This window comes from Tursiops truncatus, chromosome 18, assembly GCF_011762595.2.
Source record: "Tursiops truncatus isolate mTurTru1 chromosome 18, mTurTru1.mat.Y, whole genome shotgun sequence".
NCBI classification, from domain to species: Eukaryota; Metazoa; Chordata; class Mammalia; order Artiodactyla; family Delphinidae; genus Tursiops; species Tursiops truncatus.
The window spans coordinates 49,660,096-49,673,245 of record NC_047051.1 but is presented as its reverse complement, the minus strand read 5'-3'; the positions used below and the strand labels follow the sequence as shown (position 1 = coordinate 49,673,245).

At 42.3% G+C, this 13,150-nt stretch overlaps 1 long non-coding RNA gene across 1 annotated transcript in view; it reads left to right on the top strand.

Annotated features, from left to right (window-relative positions):
* LOC117308818 (uncharacterized) overlaps positions 1 to 13,150 on the top strand; it is a 497,295-nt gene that overhangs the window by 7,037 nt on the left and 477,108 nt on the right. Inside the window, exon 2 of the long non-coding RNA XR_012327721.1 lies at positions 11,933 to 12,104. This is a non-coding gene — a long non-coding RNA (uncharacterized lncRNA). The remainder of the gene's footprint in view (positions 1 to 11,932; positions 12,105 to 13,150) is intronic.

Sequence of the window (13,150 nt, the reverse complement as noted above, 5' to 3'; positions counted from 1 at the left end):
AGGGCGCGCTTTCCCTCTGAGGAGTTGCGGGGCAGACGCATCCGAGGACTTTTTCCTTTCGTGCGGTTTACTTCTTTCTAATTTTGAACTGTATTCAACTCTCCCCCTTTGTCCCCTCCACTCGGTCGCCAGCTACTGAACTGCGCTTTAGACAAAGAAAAGCGGGCCCCCTGGGAATGTTAACCATCCTAGTGTGAAGGCAGGGCTTCGGCCTAAGAGGCCTATCGTTCATCTGCAGCAGCCTGACAGGCACCTCCACGTGGTTGCCCATGGCCAACAGCGTGTTTCTGGTTTGGTTTGGGTTTTCTTGCAGTAAAAAATACATAACAAATTTTATCATCTTAAGCTTTTTTTTTTTTTTTTTTTTTTTTTTTGGCAGTATGCGGGCCTCTCACTGTTGTGGCCTCTCCCGTTGCGGGGCACAGGCTCCGGACGCGCAGGCTCAGCGGCCGTGGCTCACGGGCCCAGCCGCTCCGCGGCATGTGGGATCTTCCCGGACCGGGGCAAGAACCCGTGTCCCCTGCATCGGCAGGTGGACTCTCAACCTCTGCGCCACCAGGGAAGCCCCATCTTAAGCATTTTTAAGTGTGCAATTCAGTGCCATTAAGTACATCCACAATGCTGTACCACCATACCACTATCCATTTCCAGAACATTTTCATCATGGCAAACTGAAACTCTGTACCCGTTTTTGATATTGTGGTTTTTTATAAATATACATATGGTCATCCTCCGGTTTCTGGCTCAAAGCACCTAAAACCCAAGGAAATTCCTAAGTGAAGTGAACTTTAAAGTTGTCTTTTGTTATGTTTATAAGGTGACTTTTGGATGCACCTAAGGGGACTGGTTGCCAGGGGAACGAACCAGATGATTAGAGGATTGGAACTTCCTGTCCCACATCCCCTGATGTCCACGTTAGAGGAGAAGGGCTGGAAGTTGACTCAATTGTCAACGACCAGTGATTTAATCAATCATGCCTATAAATGACGCCTCCTTAAATACCCAGAAGGACAGAGTTGGGAGAGCTTCTGGGTTGGTGAACACGTGGCAATTTGGGAAGACTGGAAGGTTCAGAGAGTGCTTGGAAAGTCTACACCCTTTCCCATACCTTGCCCTACGCTTCTCTTCTGTCTGGCTGTTCCTGAGTTATATCTTTTTATAATAAACTGGTCATCTAGGAAGTAAAATGTTTCTCCGAGTTCTGTGAGCTGCTCTAGCACATTAATCAAATCCGGGGGGGGGGGTGCGGTCATTGGAGTCTCTGATCTATAGCTGGTTGGTCAGAAGCACAGGTGACAACCTGGACTTGAGACTAGTGTCTGAAGTTGGGGCAGTGTTGTAGGGTGAGTCCTTACCCTGTGGGATCTGAAGCTATCTCCAGGTAGATAGTGTCAGAATTGAGTTGAATTGTAGGACACCCAGCAGGTGTTATGAAAATTGCTTGTCAGTTCAGGTGGAGAAAACCTGGACAGGCTGGAGTTGGGTGTGGAATCTTACCACTGAACAATAATTCCCCATTACCCCCTCTCCCAGCCTCTGCTAACCTCTACTCTACTTTCTGTCTCCATGGATTTGACTACTCTAGGTACCTCATGTAAATGGAATCATACGATATTTGTCCTTTTGTGGCTGGCTTATTTCACTTAGCATAATGTCTTCAAGGCTCATCCAGGTTGTAGTGTGTATCAGAATTTCATTCCTTTTTAATGATGAATAATATTCCACTGTATGCATATATCACATTAATTGATCTGTTCACCTGTCCAAGACATTTGGGTTGTTTTTATCTTTTGGCTATAGTGAATAATGCTGCTATGAACATTGGTGTACAAGTATCTGCTGAGTACCTTCTTTTAATTCTTTTGGGTACATACCTATATGTGGAATCATTGGATCATACGGTAATCCTATGTTTAACTTTTTGAGGAACCACCATACTGATTTCCACAGTGGCTACACCATTCTTTTAAATAATAGTTTAAGATATGCTACCCGTTCATTTTTTTGACTGCAAGACTTGAAGTTTGAAGTCAGAGAACATGTCTATTCATGAGGAACTCACTGAGTTTCCCCAGGAGGAAAAATGACTTGCTTAAAGTCATTACTAGGTAGTGACAAAGCTCCTCCTTTTAGAAAACAGGTCTCCTGCTTCTAAAACTTAGGAAAAGAAACCATTTAAACCTAGCACCTATTTACCTTGAAGGGTATTAAAATTTATGTGGCTGTTATTCATTCATTTGTTCAACAGGGTGTTATTGACTTCCTAGAGGGTGGAGGGCAACGTCCTACCAGCTCTGGGTTGTTGCTGTTGTTTAATGAAGCCAGGTGTCTGTCCTTGAGGTGAAGTTCCTCAGAAGTAGAGGGACTTGTTTACTCGTTTTTTATTGAAGTATAGTTGATTTACAGTGTTGTGTTAATTATTGCTGTACAGCAAAGTGATTCTGTTATACATATATATACATTCTTTTTAAAAAATATTCTTTTCCAATATGGTTTATCATAGGATATTTCATACAGTTCTCTGTGCTATACAGTAGAACCTTGTTGTCTATCCATCCTATATATAAAAGCTCACGTCTGCTAACACCAAACCCCCACTCCATCCCTTCCCCAAGCCTCCCCCCTTGGCAACCACCAGTCTGTTTTCTATGTCCATGATTCTGTTTCTGCTTCATAGACAGGTTCATTTGTGTCATTTTAGATTCCACATATAAGTGATATCATATGGAATTTGTCTTTTTCTTTATGACTTCACTTAGTATGATAATCTCTAGTTGCACCCATGTTGCCACAAATGGCATTATTTTGTTCTTTTTTGTAGCTGAGTAGTATTCCATTGCATGTGTGTACCACATCTTCTTTATCCATTCAACTATTGATGGACATTTAGGTTGTTTCCATGGTTTGGCTATTGTGAATAGTGCTGCTATAAACATAGGGGTGCATATACCTTTTTGAATTATAGATTTGTGCAGATATATGACCAGGAGTGGGTTGCTGGGTTGCTGGATCATATGGTAATTCTATTTTTAGTTTTCTGAGGAAGCTTCATACTGTTTTCCACAGTAGCTGTACCAACTTACATTCTCACCACCAGTGTAGGAGGGTTCCTTTTCTCTACACCCTCTCTAGCATGTTGTTTGTAGGCATTTTTTTTTTAACATTTTTATTGGAGTATAATTGCTTTACAATGGTGTGTTAGTTTCTGCTGTATAACAAAGTGAATCAGCTATGTGTATACATATATCCCCATATCCCCTCCCTTTTGTGTCTCCCTCCCACCCTCCTTATCCCACCCCTCTAGGTGGACACAAAGCACAGAGTTGATCTCCCTGTGCTATGTGGCTGCTTCCCAGTAGCTGTCTTTTTTATATTTGGTAGTGTATGTATGTCCATGCCATTCTCTCACTTCATCCCGGCTTCCCCTTCCCCTTCCCCATGTCCTCAAGTCCATTTTCTACGTCTGCGTCTTTATTCCTGTCCTGCCCCTATGTTCTTCAGAACCTTTTTTTTTTTTTTTAGATTCCATATATATGTGTTAGTACACGGTATTTGTTTTTCTCTTTCTGACTTACTTCACTCTGTATGACAGTCTCTAGTTCCATCCACCTCAGTACAAATAACTCAGCTTCGTTTCTTTTTATGGCTGAGTATATTCCATTGTATATATGTGCCACATCTTCTTTATCCATTCATCTGTCAATGGACACTTAGGTTGCTTCCATGTCCTGGCTATTGTAAATAGAGCTGCAATGAACATTGTGGTACATGACTCTTTTTGAATTATGGTTTTCTCAGGGTATATGCCCAATAGTGGGATTGCTGGGTCATATGGCAGTTCTATTTTTAGTTTTTTAAGGAACCTCCATACTGTTCTCCATAGTGGCTGTATCAATTTACATTCCCACCAAGAGTTCAAGAGGGTTCCCTCTTCTCTACACCATCTCCAGCATTTATTGTTTGTAGATTTTAGATGATGGCCATTCTGACTGGTGTGAGGTGATACCTCATTGTAGTTTTGATTTGCATTTATCTAGTAATTAGTGATGTTGAGCATCCTTTCATGTGTTTGTTGGCAATCTGTGTATCTTCTTTGGAGAAATGTCTATTTAGGTCTTCTGCCCATTTTGGATTAGGCTGTTTGTTTTTTTGATATTGAGCTGCATGCGCTGCTTGTATATATTGGAGATTAATCCTTTGTCAGTTGCTTCATTTGCAAATATTTTCTCCCATCCTGAAGTTGTTTTTTCATCTTATTTATGGTTTCCTTTGCTGTGCAAAAGCTTCTAAGTTGCATTAGGTCCCATTTGTTGCTTTTTGTTTTTATTTCTATTTCTCTAGGAGGTGGGTCAAAAAGGATCTTGCTGTGATTTATGTCATAGAGTGTTCTGCCTATATTTTCCTCTAAGAGTTTTATGGTGTCTGGTCTTACATTTAGGTCTTTAATCCATTTCAAGTTTATTTTTGTGTATGGAGTTAGGGAGTGTTCTAATTTCATTCTTTTACATGTAGCTCTCCAGTTTTCCCAGCACCACTTATTGAAGAGACTGTCTTTTCTCCATTGTATATTCTTGCCTCCTTTATCAAAAATACGGTGACCATATGTGTGTGGGTTTATCTCTGGGCTTTCTATCCTGTTCCATTGATGTATATTTCTGTTTTTGTCCAGTACCATACTGTCTTGATTACTGTAGCTTTGTAGTAGAGTCTGAAGTCAGGGAGCCTGATTCCGCCAGCTCCGTTTTTTTTTCTCACAATTGCTTTGGCTATTTGGGTTCTTTTGTGTTTCCATACACATTGTGAATTTTTTTGTTCTAGTTCTGTGAAAATGCCATTGGTAGTTTGATAGGGATTGCATTGAATCTGTGGATTGCTTTGGGTAGTATAGTCATTTTCACAATGTTGATTCTTCCAATCCAAGAACATGGTATATCTCTCTATCTGTTTGTATCATGTTTAATTTCTTTCATCAGTGTCTTATAGTTTTCTGCATACAGGTCTTTTGTCTCCTTTGGTAGGTTTAATCCTACGTATTTTATTTTTTTTGTTGCAGAGGTAAATGGGAGTGTTTCCTTAATTTCTCTTTCAGCTTTTTCATCATTAGTGTATAGGAATGCAAGAGATTTGTGTGCATTAACTTTGTATCCTGCTACTTTACCAAATTCATAGCTCTAGTAGTTTCCTGGTAGCATCTTTGAATTCTCTATGTATAGTATCATGTCATCTGGAAACAGTGACAGTTTTACTTCTTCTTTTCCAATTTGGATTCCTTTTATTTCTTTTTCTTCTCTGATTGCTGTGGCTAAAACTTCCAAAACTCTGTTGAATAATAGTGGTGAGAGTGGGCAACCTTGTCTTGTTCCTGATCTTAGAGGAAATGTTTCAGTTTTTCACCATTGAGAATGATGTTGGCTGTGGGTTTGTCATATATGGCCTTTATTATGTTGAGGTAAGTTCCCTCTATGCCTACTTTCTGGAGAGTTTTTATCATAAATGGGTGTTGAATTTTGTCAAAAGCTTTTTCTGCATCTATTGAGATTATCATATGGTAATCTCTCATGATCTTTTGTATTTCTCCAGTGTCAGTTGTTACTTCTACTTTTTCATATCTAATTCTACTGATTTGAGTCTTCTCCCTTTTCTTCCTGATGAGTCTGGCTAGTGGTTTACCAATTCTGTTTATCTTCTCAAAGAACCAGCTTTTAGTTTTATTGATTTTAGCTCTCATTTCCTTCCTTTCTTTTTCATTTATTTCTGATCTGATCTTTTTGATTTCTTTCTTTCTGCTCACTTTGGGTGTTCTTTGTTCTTCTTTCTCTAATTGCTTTCGGTGTTATGTTAGGTTGTTATTTGAGATGTTTCTTGTTTCTTGAGGTAGGATTGTATTGCTATAAACTTCCCTCTTAGAACTGCTTTTGCTGCATCCCATAGGTTTTGGGTCACCCTGTTTTCATTATTTGTTTCTAGGTATTTTTTGATTTCCTCCTTGATTTCTTCAGTGATCTCTTGGTTATTTAGTAGTGTATTGTTTAGCCTCCATGTGTTTGTATTTTTTACAGATTTTCTCCTATAATTGATATCTAGTCTCATAGTGTTGTGGTCGGAAAAGATACTTGATACAATTTCAATGTTCTTAAATTTACCAAGGCTTGATTTGTGACCCAAGATATGATCTATCCTGGAGAATGTTCCATGAGCACTTGAGAAGAAAGTGTATTCTGTTGTTTTTGGATTGTATGTCCTATAAATATCAATTAAGTCCATGTGTTTAATGTATCATTTAAAGCTTGTGTTTCCTTATTTATTTTCATTTTGGATGATCTTTCCATTGGTGAAAGTGGGATGTTAAAGTCCCCTACTATGATTGTGTTACTGTCTATTTCCCCTTTTATGGCTGTTAGCATTTGCCTTAAGTACTGAGGTGCTTCTATGTTGGGTGCATAAATATTTGCAATTGTTATACCTTCTTCTTGGATTGATCCCTTGATCATTATGTAGTGTCCTTCTTTGTGTCTTGTAATAGTCTTTATTTTAAAGTCTATTTTGTCTGATATGAAAATTGCTACACCAGCTTTCTTTTGATTTCCATTTGCATGGAATATCTATTTCCATCCCCTCACTTTCAGTCTGTATGTGTCCCTAGGTCTGAAGTGGGTCTCTTGTAGACAGCATATATATGGGTCTTCCTTTTGTATCCATTCAGCCAGTCTATGCCTTTTGGATAGAGCATTTAATCCATTTACATATAAGGTGGTTATCGATATGTGTGTTCCTATTACCATTTTCTTAATTTCTTAGTTTTGTGTTTGTTATTGTAGGTCTTTTCTTTCTCCTGTGTTTCCTGCCTAGAGATGTTCCTTTAGTATTTGTTGTAAAGCTGGTTTGGTGGTGCTGAATTCTCTTAGGTTTTGCTTGTCTGTAAAGGTTTTAAGTTCTCCATCAAATATGAATGAGATTCTTACTGGTTAGAGTAATCTTGGTTGTAGGTTTTTCTTTCTCATCACTTTAAATATGTCCTGCCACTCCCTTCTGGCTTGCAGAGTTTCTGCTGAAAGATCAGCTGTTAACCTTATGGAGATTCCCTTGTATGTTATTTGTTGCTTTTCCCTTGCTGCTTTTAATTTTTTTTCTCTGTATTTAATTTTTGATAGTTTGATTAATATGTGTTTTGGTGTGTTTTTCCTTGGATTTATCCTGTATGGGACTCTCTGTGCTTCCTGGACTTGATTGACAATTTCCTTTCCCATATTAGGGAAGTTTTCAACTATAATCTCTTCAAATATTTTCTCAGACCCTTTCTTTTTCTCTTCTTCTTCTGAGACCCCTATAATTCGAATGTTGGTGCATTTAATGTTGTCCCAGAGGTCTCTGAGACTGTCCTCAATTCTTTTCATTCTTTTTTCTTTATTCTGCTCTGTAGTAGTCATTTCCACTATTTTATTTTCCAGGTCACTTATCCGTTCCTCTGCCTCAGTTATTCTGCTATTGATTCCTTCTAGAGAATTTTCTTTTTTTTTATGGTATGCAGGCCTCTCACTGTTGTGGCCTCTCCCGTTGTGGAGCACAGGCTCAGCGGCCATGGTTCATGGGCCTAGCCGCTCCACAGCATGTGGGATCCTCCCGGACCGGGTCATGAACCCATGTCCCCTGCATCGGCAGGCGGACTCTCAACCACTGCGCCACCAGGGAAGCCCTAGAGAATTTTTAATTTCATTTATTGTGTTGTTCATCATTGTTTGTTTGCTCTTTAGTTCTTCTAGGTCCTTGTTAAACATTTCTTGTATTTTCTCCATTCTATTTCCAAGATGTTGGGTCATCTTTACTATCATTACTCTGAGTTCTTTTTCAGGTAGACCCACTGTTTCCTCTTTATTTATTTGGTCTGGTGGGTTTTTACCATGCTCCTTCATCTGCTGTGTACTTCTCTGTCTTCTCATTTTGTTAAACTTACTGTGTTTGGAGTCTCCTTTCTGCAGGTTGCAGGTTCATAGTTGCCGTTGTTTTTGGTATCTGCCCCCAGTGGGTAAGGTTGGTTCAGTGGGTTGTGTAGGCTTCCTGATGGAGGGGACTGGTGCCTGTGTTCTGCTGGATGAGGCTGAATCTTGTCTTTTTGGTGGGCAGTACCGTGTCTAGTGCTGTGTTTTTGGGTGTCTGTGAACTTATTATTGTCTTAGGCAGCGTCTCTGCTAATGGGTGGGGTTGTGTTCCTGTCTTGCTAGTTGTTTGCCATAGGGTGTCCAGCACTGTAGCTTGCTGTTGTTGAGTGGAGCTGGGTCTTAGTGTTGATATGGAGATCTCTGGGAGAGCTTTCACCATTTGATATTATGTGGAGCCGGGAGGTCTCTGGTGGACCAATGTCCTGAACTCGGCTCTCCCACCTCAGAGGCTCAGGCCTGACACCCAGCTGGAGCACCAAGGCTGTGTCAGCCACATGGCTCAGAAGAAAAGGGAGGAAAAAGAAAGAAAGAAAGAAAAAAATAAAATAATTAAAAAAAAAGAAAATAATTAACAATAAGAAAGTAATAAGAAATAAAAGAAAGACAGCAACCAAACCAAAACAAATCCACCAATGACAAAAAGTGCTAAGAATTATACTAAAAACAAACAAAAAACACGGACAGACAGAACCCTAGGACAAATGGTAAAAGCAAAGCTATACAGACAAAATCACACAAGGAAGCATACACATACACACACACACAAAGGGAGAAAAAGAAAAAAATATATACGTATAAAAAAAAAAGGAAGAGAGCAACCAAATCAATAAACAAATCTACCAGTGTGAATAAGCTCTAACTACTATACTAAGGTAAACATAAAACCAGGAAAACATTAGAGGCAGAAAGCAAACCCCATGTCTACAGTTGCTCCCAAAGTCCACTGCCTCAATTTTGGGATGATTTGTTGTCTACTTAGGTATTCCACAGATGCAGGCACATCAAGTTGATTGTGGAGCTTTAATCCGCTGCTCCTGAGGCTGCTGGGAGAGATTTCTCTTTCTCTTCTTTGTTCTTACAGCTCCTGGGGTTCCGCTTTGTATTTGACCCTGCGTCTGTTTGTAGGTCGCCTGAGGGCGTCTGTTTTTCACGCATACAGGACGGAGTTAAACGAGCAGCTGCTTCGGGGGCTCTGGCGCACTCAGGCCGGGGGGAGGGAGGGGTACGGAATGCGGGGCGAGCCTGTAGCTGCAGAGGCCGGCATGACGTCGCACCAGCCTGAGGCGTGCCGTGTGTTCTCCCGGGAAGTTGTTCCTGGATCATGGGACCCTGGCAGTGGCGGGCTGCACAGGCTCCCGGGAGGGGAGGTGTGGAGAGTGACCTGTGTTTCACACAGGCTTCTTGGTGGCTGCAGCAGCAGCCTTAGCGTCTCATGCCCGTCTCTGTTGTCTGCGCTGATAGCCATGGCTCGCGGCGGTGCTCTGAATCCCCTCTCTTTGCACACTCCAAAACAATGGTCTCTTGCCTCTTAGGCAGTTCCAGACTTTTTCCTGGACTCCCTCCCGGCTAACTGTGGCGTACTAGCCCCCTTCAGGCTGTGTTCACGCCGCCAGTCCTCTCCCTGGGATCTGATCTCCGAAGCCCGAGCCTCAGCTCCCAGCACCGCCCCCTCCCCCAGCCCGGCCCCGCGGGTGAGCAAACAAGCCTCTCGGGCTGGTGAGTGCCGGTCGGCACCGATCTTCTGTGCGGGAATCTCCGTGCTTTGCCCTCTACACCCCTATTGTTGTGCTGTCCTCCGTGGCTCCGAAGCTTCCCCCTCCGCCTCCCGCAGTCTCCGCCCGCAAAGGGGCTTCCTAGTGTGTGGAAACCTTTCCTTCTTCACAGCTCCCTCCCACTGGTGCAGGTCCCGTCCCTATTCTTTTGTCTCTGTTTTTCCTTTTTTCTTTTGCCCTACGCAGGTACGTGAGGGAGTTTCTTGCCTTTTGGGAGGTCTGAGGTCTTCTGCCAGCGTTCAGTAGGTGTTCTGTAGGAGCTGTTCCACATTTAGATGTATTTTTGATGTAGCTGTGGGGAGGAAGGTGGTCTCCATGTCATACTCCTCCATTTTGAAGCTTTCTCTGTAGACTTTTTAATGATGGCCATTCTGACTGGTGTGAGGTGATACCCCCTTGTAGTTTTGATTTGCATTTCTCTAATAATTAGTGATGTCAAACATCTTTCCATGTGCCATTTGGCCATCTGTATGTCTGCTTTGGAGAAATGTCTACTTAGGTCTTCTTCCCATTTTTGGATTGGGTTGTTTGGTTTTGGGGACTTGTTTACTCTTGATTACAATGCAACACGTTGTTAAAGGGTCCAAGGGACACCCTAGTGGTAGAAGTATGTTTGACCTTCACCTCCACCTTGGGCTGGTGGATCCAATTAATTCCATGAAGCAACTGCGGGCCAATCTGTTTCCAGATTATTGGTTTAAAAACCACTTCATGTTTGTTTGCATCTGTCTTTCCCTTCAGAATGTTCTAAGTCTTTTCACAAATAATGGGATATGTATGTGTTTAGAATCTCTCTCACATATATCAAAGGTAGGAGATATTACTCAATTTTGTAAAAACAAAACTATGGAGCAGAGAGCATGTTTAGAATATTAATATAAATTTTAATCAAATACAAAGTTTAGTAACAGAAGGCTGAGACTCATGACCTTATGCTTTCTAGCCCTAGTGATGCCTTCTCAGAGTCAGGGGACATTTGACTCAGACCAGCCCTGTCCACCTCCAGAAGAACTGGACCTCAAGCTTGAGAGTAGAGAAGAAGGCAGTGAAGAAGATATGACTCAAAGGCTGTCCCCCAGTATACAGATGCCTGCCCTGAACCTCCAAATTCTCATGTCTCCCCACATCAGTGCCCCTGCAGGACTTAAGGGTTGGGGGCAAGGGAACTGCAGTGATTCCCTCCCCGTCCAAGCGTTTCTGATGGCAGGCCAGGGTGGGTGTTAATCCAGAGTTTGGTGAGGCTAGATGGATAGAAGTGGGGCAAGTGAGAACTTCCAAATCTGCTTTGGGCTCTTGGTATTAAAAGCCCTGGGATTTTAACTCAGAGCCCTGAGGTTGTGAGTTTTATATCTCACTTGCTTTAGATCCTGGATTGCCAACCTGGCAAATGATGGAATCACCTGGGGAGGTTTAAGACATACCATTGCCCAGGCTAGTGCTTTACTCCCAAAGATTCCCATGTAAATGGTCTATTTGGCCTCAAACACCCCAGGGGATTCTAATATGCAACCAGGGTTTAGAATCACTGCTTTGGAAATATTTCAAGGGCTGATTTAATCAATTCTCCCATGTTTTGCAGCCCTATATGTTCCTGTCTGTCAAATTGGATATTTTCATCCATCTGTTTAAAAAACGTAGGGCTTCCCTGGTGGCGCAGTGGTTGAGAGTCTGCCTGCCAATGCAGGGGACACGGGTTCAAGATGTGGGATCCCACATGCCGCGGAGCAACTAAGCCCGTGAGCCACAACTACTGAGCCTGCGCGTCTGGAGCCTGCGCTCCACAAAGGGAGAGGCCGTGACAGTGAGAGGCCCACGCACCGTGATAAAGAGTGGCCTCTGCTCGCCGCAACTGGAGAAAGCCCTCGCACAGAAACGAAGACCCAACACAGCCAAAAATAAATGAATTAATTTTTTAAAAAAGCATATATATATGCTTTAACTACACACACACACTCACACACAATACAGGCAACCAACCTCTTTCTGTTCGGCTTCCTTTCTGGAAGCTAATTTATAGCTCTATTTTTTTTTTCCTCTAGAAATCCCCTGCAATTTCTCCCTTGCAGTTGGCCTGTAATATTTGCAGTTGGTGTTGGCCGTGAAGACACACAGAATTACTTAGTAGTTTTCTGACTTTCCTTTCTGGTTTAGGATCTGAGATTGATTTGCTTGATTGTTTTCATAGAGGTAATGACATCATTATTTTTATTTCTATTTTTGAAGGTGAAGATATTTGCTCCTAATGTTGAGCAGATGCACATTATTAATCACTTGAAAGAGAGCCCAACAGAAGAGCAGAGAAATATGCCAGAGGAAAGTGCCAGGAGGGCCCATGGGGATGTACAAGACTTGGCAGACCTGAACTTCAGCAAGCTTGATGCAGTCAGGATACATGGTGAGTGAGCTGAAAACTGTGAGGCCAACTGTTCATTTTTATTAATGCTCCCTGACTTCCAAACCGTCTGCCTGAAAGAGTGGTGCACGTTCAGCTACCATTTTGAACCTCTGTTCCAGGCTCTGGGTCTGCAGCACATGAGAAACACTTGGAGAATTTTTAAAACCTCCCAATGCCCAGGTAACACCTGAGACCAGTTACATAGGACTCTGAGGGTAGAAACAGACATTAGTGGTTTTTGATGCTCCCCAGGTGATTCTACTATGTGGCTGAGTTTGAGAACCAGTGCTCTCCCTAGAGGGGCCAGTGGTTCTCAGGCATGGCTGCACCTGAACTTACCTGGTGGGCTTCAAAACCATCAAGGCCTGTGGCCTTAGGGCCTGGATTTTGGAATTAAGATTCCTGGATGATTTTTATATGCAAGCAAGTTTGGGAGCCACCAATCTAGACCTAATGAGTATACGAATCACCTGGAGATCCTGGTACACTGCAATTCTGATTCAGCTCCTAGGTGACAGGTGGCACGAGGAGTGCGGCTGACAGTTGGGCTCTGGGAATCACAGTGGAGGACTGTCTGTTTCTGGACCTTTTCTGTGCAGGAATCATTTATAAATAGGTGACTCCGTCTTTTAAAATAAAAGATTGATTTACAACTATAACTGTCTTAGATATTTTTGATTTCTTTTAATTGAGTCCCCTTCATAAGGAGCTATATGTTATATACTTCTTTTTCAAACTCAACAGCTAAAATCAGTTTTAAGATTTTTTTTTTTTTTTTTTTTTTTTGCGATACGCGGGCCTCTTACCGTTGTGGCCTCTCTCGTTGCGGAGCACAGGCTCCGGACGCGCAGGCTCAGCGGCCATGGCTCACGGGCCCAGCCGCTCCGCGGCATGTGGGATCTTCCCGGACCGGGGCACGAACCCGCGTCCCCTGCATCGGCAGGCAGACTCTCAACCACTGCGCCACCAGGGAAGCCCCTAAGATTATTTTAAACGTTCACAATATTCTTGATATTTTGGGAGGCAATTTGGAGATGTCCCACAGT